The following is a 5,985-nucleotide window of genomic DNA, read 5'->3' on the forward strand; positions in this document are numbered from 1 at the left end:
GTACGCCACACCCCTCCTGATCAACAGGACCCCCATTTCGACCGTAGGAGGTCCGTTTCGTCCGTTTTGCGGTACACCACACCCCTCCTGATCAACAGGACCCCCGTTTCGACCGTAGGACATCCGTTTCCTCCGTTTTGCGGTACGCCAGACCCCTCCCAATCAACGGGACCTTGTTCCGAACGTAGGAGGTCCGTTTCCTCCGTTGTGCGGTATGCCAGGCCTCGTTTCCATCGCCTGTTCTGTCGAAGCCCTCCCGATGAACACGACCACACATTCCGTTCCGACCCGGCCGGTTGGCTCCCACGCGTTTCATTGCCTCCCGATGAACACGACGCATTCCATTGCCTCCCCATGAACACGATGCATTCCGTTGCCTCCCCGCGAACACGACGACAATGTTGTTTCTCCGTTCCGACCCAGCCATGTACAAGAGCCCTGGCCGTATGTATGAGCGAGTAGGCGTTCGAGACCCCGCCCGTATGTAGAGATACGTGGCCGTATTTTCTTTCTTGCACCCTGGCCACTATACGTACGTGTACATGCTACGTGCGCGCCTCTACTACGACACGTACGCGCCTCTACTACGACACGTGCGCGCCTCTACATCCACCAGTATATATGTACGTACACGTTCGCGACCAGAATGACAATGCTACGTACGCTTCGACCAGGTGGGTCCCGACTGTCAGTCACTTCCTTGCGTGCGAAGATGTAGCTGGTGGGTCCTAGTAGTCAGGGGGGCGAATCGTTTTGTTTTTTTCCCGGACACACTTCCTTGTGTGCGAAGGTGTAGCTGGTGAGTCCCAGCAGTCATGGGGGAAACGTTTTTTTCCCGAAATATGGTGGCCCGTCTGGTGGGTCCCCGCTGTCAGGTGGAGGAATAATTATTTTGCACGTAATAAGGAGGCACTTCCTTGCTGCGGCCGTGGACCCAGCTGTCAGCGTCTCCACGCACAATACTCTTCCGTTGTAAGTCAGTCGTTGACCACACTGACCATGCCGCTCCGAGTGCACCACGGTGGTGGACGACGGCGACGCCTAGGAAGGGGACGACACAGAGGCAGGGAAGACTCGGTAGTTGTTTCGCACGCGGAGGGGAGTACGACTGTATGAGGATTTACTGGTTCGTCTGCCATCGCCAGAGAATAACAGCAGGTGTGGGTGAGTAGAGGGATGGCTAGGAGAACGATGGGAGTACGGTGGGGCGATGAGGCCTGCGCGGCAGGACAGCTGGCCGCGGGGAGGAGGGAGTAGGCAGTCCCGCCGGCGCTTGTTTGAGCGGCTGGAGCAGGAAGAGCAGAGACTGAAGAAGCACGACGGCCGTTGGATGGACATCCAACAGTCAGTGCTTGTGCGTCATCCTTTTTTGTAGGAAAGCCTCAAATCTATGGAAAACAGCATACAACCCATCTGCCATTATTTCTAATAATTTACAGCCCATTTTCTAATTCTTAAGGTTTTTTTGGAGCCCATATTCTTTTTGTTAGCCTTATAGCCCATATTGTGGCCACGGTTAAAAAATTATACGAAATTTTGCATATTTCGGTGCGGTCCGAACTGTTTTTAATCCCGAAATTTCGACTTAGATTCAAACTGATTTTAAAAGTAAATGTATATCAATATAAAATCCAAAAAATTCTCCACACATAAAAGTTAATGTAATTTAAAATCTTGAAATGAAAAAAAGATATTTGAAACTAATTGCCGGTTTGATGTATTTTAAAAATGTACATCCCATTTCTCATTACTGATGGGCCATTTTCTCGGCCAGCCGAATGAAAGGTCTCCTCTTCTTGAAAGATTTGCAGCCCAACAGGCCTGACAAAGAGACTTTCTTGGCAAATCGCAAAAAAACTGGGTTGTGGCCGTGGACCCAGCTGTCAGCCTCTGCACGTACAGTACTCTTCCGATGGAAGTCGTTCCTTGACCACGTTGACCATGCAAACTATTTTGAAAAGTAATTTATATAAATATAAAACCCAAATAATTGTTGACGCATAAAAATCAATGGAATTTAAGATCTTGTGATGAAAAAAAATTGAAACTAATTCCCGGTTTGATGTGTTTTAAAAATGTACAGCCCATTCTTAGGAAAACCGAATGAAACTCTCCTCGTCTTGAAAGATTTGTAGCCCAGCAGGGCCGATAAAGCAAGTAGGCCTTGTTTGGGTATTCCTTACAAAAATAAGAACTGGGCTAGCCATTTTCAGCAAGAAAAAAACACAACTGGGCTCATGATGTGCTAAACATAAATAAAACTCTGGCTAGACGGGCCACAGCCCCCGCATAGCCCCGTTGTTACCCTGATTCATCGCTAAAACTAGTATAAATAACAACTGCTTGTTCCTCAAAAAAATCGTGACTTGCTGGTTCCCTAGTGTCAGCCGCTCGTAGTGTAATTCTCTCGTTTATTGACTATGTTGACAATGGCGTGAGCCCCAGATGTCCAACCATTAGGAGGAACCATATTTTTGGCCTTGTACTATAGAGGCACTTGCTTGCGTACTGCCATAACGCTGGTGGGTCCCTACTGTCATCCTCTCCACGTACAGTCATCTCCTTGTTCCTCTTGGTTGTTGACGACGTTGACAACGCAAGAGGGTGGCGCACCGCGCACGGCGAGCGAACCAAGGCCGCAAGACGGAGGACGGCAGCGAGGCCTCCGACAGAACGAACATGAGCCGTTGAAGATGCACCAGTCCAGTCGTAGGAGGAGAGGAGTACGAGGGTTGACTAGTTCGGGCGCGGGTGCGTGTTGGGGATGACGTCGCCGGAGAATAACAGGACATGTGGGGGAATAGAGGGAGAAAATGACCAACGTTGGAGGGTACGTACAGTAGGGCGGCGGAGGCGCAGCCAGCCATGGGAGGTGGGAGCAAGCAGAGCCGATGGGGTGGTTTGGTTTGGGCGACTGGAGAAAGAAGCAGACAAGAGATAGAAGATAGACGACAAATGTTGGATGTCAATCCAACGGCTGGTAGGCTGAATCGTTTGTTGACTGGCTAGTAAGTCGACACCACCTTGGATAGGCTATTTCCTCGCGGGTCCCAAATGTCAGAATCCAAATCTGTCACGATCATGCAGCCATTCCTATGAAAATTTACAGCCCATTTGATGTGCTAGTTCGAAATAAGTTTGTGGGTGCCGGTTGGGGCTAATCACTTGGCTTCTGTAATGCACAGTGAGCTCAAGGAGCCGGCGAGAGTGATGTTATTTCCCTTGGTTGGGATTTGTTACAATATTTTACTCTAAATTAAATGAATGGCAAGACATTTGCCTTGTTTCAAAGAAAATATGACAGTCACAGCCGAGTTGAAAAGGACAGGAACATCTAACTCCAGCTTACAAACTGTACAAAAGCACGAGGGTTAATTGTTCATCAGGTTTACAAAAAAAACCAGATTGAAAAGGGCAACAACATCTAACTCCAGCACTATATTCGGCAGTCACTGTCAAATGGATCGGTCAGGTCCATAGAATGAACATCCTGGGTCGAAAAATTTACTGGATTATGACCACAAATGTTGTAAATAGAAGCCCGGCACGTTCAGAAGTTCTTTTGCCCACATGAAACTCCTTTTTTTGCTCTTTGACATACCCATCCGTCAATTCAGTAAATATATGGGCTTTTGGATTGATTTTACTATTTACTAGTGTGGATGGGCTGTTTTGTCTTGGGCCCAGAGAAACAATTACTAATAGTACAGTGGAGACACTCTACAGCTACCTAGAAAAACAATTACTACTAGTACAGTGGAGACACTCTACCGCTTGTGGCTCCTCCTAGGTCATTGAAACGTCTCCCTCTACTGAATGTCGTTATACTTTTGTTCATCGACATGCGGGCCATGCAGCGCGTGGGCCCAAATGCCATCCACCAAATTAGAAGCCAGTATGTGATACGTCTCCGTCGAATCTACTTTTCCAAACACTTTTGTCCTTGTTTTGGACTCTATCTTGTATGATTTGAATGGAACTTACCCAGACTGATGCTGTTTTCAGCAGAATTGCCATGATGTTGTTTTATGTGCAGAAAACAAATATTCTCAGAATGACCTGAAACTCCACGGGAGGTCTTAGAAAAAACAATAAAAAATCCTCGCCAAATATGAAGACCAGGGGGCCCACACCCTTTCCACGAGGGTGGTGGGCGCCCCCCCAGGGCGCGCCCCCTACCTCATGGGCCCCCTGTTGACCCTCCGACGCCAACTCCAACTCTATATATTTGCTTTCAGAGAGAAAAAAAATCAGAGAGAAAAATCATCGCATTTTATGATACAGAGCCGCCGCAAAGCCCTAAAACCTCTCGGGAGGGCTGATCTGGAGTCCGTTCGGGGCTCCGGAGATGGGGATTCGTCGCTGTCGTCATCATCAACCATCCTCCATCACCAATTTCATGATGCTCACCGCTGTGCGTGAGTAATTCCATCATAGGCTTGCTGGACGGTGATGGGTTGGATGAGATTTATCATGTAATCGAGTTAGTTTTGTTAGGGTTTGATCCCTAGTATCCACTATGTTCTGAGATTGATGTTGCTATGACTTTGCTATGCTTAATGCTTGTCACTAGGGCCCGAGTGCCATGATTTCAAATCTGAACCTAGTATGTTTTCATGAATATATGTGAGTTCTAGATCCTATCTTGCAAGTCTATAGTCACCTACTATGTGTTATGATCCGGCAACCCCGAAGTGACAATAATCGGGACCACTCCTGGTGATGACCATAATTTGAGGAGTTCATGTATTCACTATGTGCTAATGCTTTGTTCCGGTTCTCTATTAAAAGGAGGCCTTAATATCCCTTAGTTTCCAATAGGACCCCACTGCCACGGGAGGGTAGGACAAAAGATGTCATGCAAGTTCTTTTCCATAAGCACGTATGACTATATACGGAATACATGCCTACATTACATTGATGAACTAGAGCTAGTTATGTGTCACCCTATGTTATGACTGTTACATGATGAACCGCATCCGGCATAATTATCCATCGCTGATCCGGTGCCTACGAGTTTTCCATATACTGGTTCTCGCTTATTTACTTTTCCGTTGCTACTGTTACAAACACTACAAAATACCAAAAAATATTACTTTTGCTATCTTTACTTTTGTTACTGCTACCACCACTATCATATTACTTTGCTACTAAACACTTTGCTGCAGATACTAAGTTTCCATGGGTGGTTGAATTGACAACTCAGCTGCTAATACTTGAGAATATTCTTTGGCTCGCCTTGTGTCGAATCAATAAATTTGGGTTGAATACTCTACCCTCGAAAGCTATTGCGATCCCCTATACTTGTGGGTTATCAAGACTAATTTCTGGCTCCGTTGCCGGGGAGCATAGCTCTATTCTTTGAGTCACTTGGGATTTATATCTGCTGGACACTATGAAGAACTTGAGAGACCCAAAAACCAAGATCTATCCCTCAAATATGAGGGGAGGTAAGGAACTGCCATCTAGCTCTGCACTTGATTCACCTTCTATTATGAGTAAGTTTGTGACACCTACACCTGCTTCTGCTATTCGTTCTGATATGTCGCATGTTATTGATGATTCCACTTCTGCTATGCATGATACTTATGATGAAACTGCTTCTATGCCTGATACTACTGTGCCACTTAGTTATTTTCGAGATGAACAAATTGCTAGGGCTAGAGAAAAAGAAATTATTGAATCTGAATACGATGATGATAGTGATGATGAAAATATGCCTGTTATTCCTGAACGTTATTTATTTGATCAAGCTGCTTCTTTAGCTATTTTAGCTTGCAAAGATAGATATGAGCTTAAGAGGTTATTAATCAAATGGAACAAAGAATCACTTAGAGATAGAATGAGACCTGACCCTGCTTTTGCTACTTCACCTATATGTGTTCCTAATAAAGATTATGAATTCTCTATTGATCCTGATATAATTACTTTGGTTGAATCTAATCCATTTTATGGCTATGAATCTGAAACTGTTGTGGCACATCT

The sequence above is a fragment of the Triticum urartu genome, chromosome 4 (assembly GCF_003073215.2).
Source record: "Triticum urartu cultivar G1812 chromosome 4, Tu2.1, whole genome shotgun sequence".
Lineage (NCBI taxonomy): Eukaryota > Viridiplantae > Streptophyta > Magnoliopsida > Poales > Poaceae > Triticum > Triticum urartu.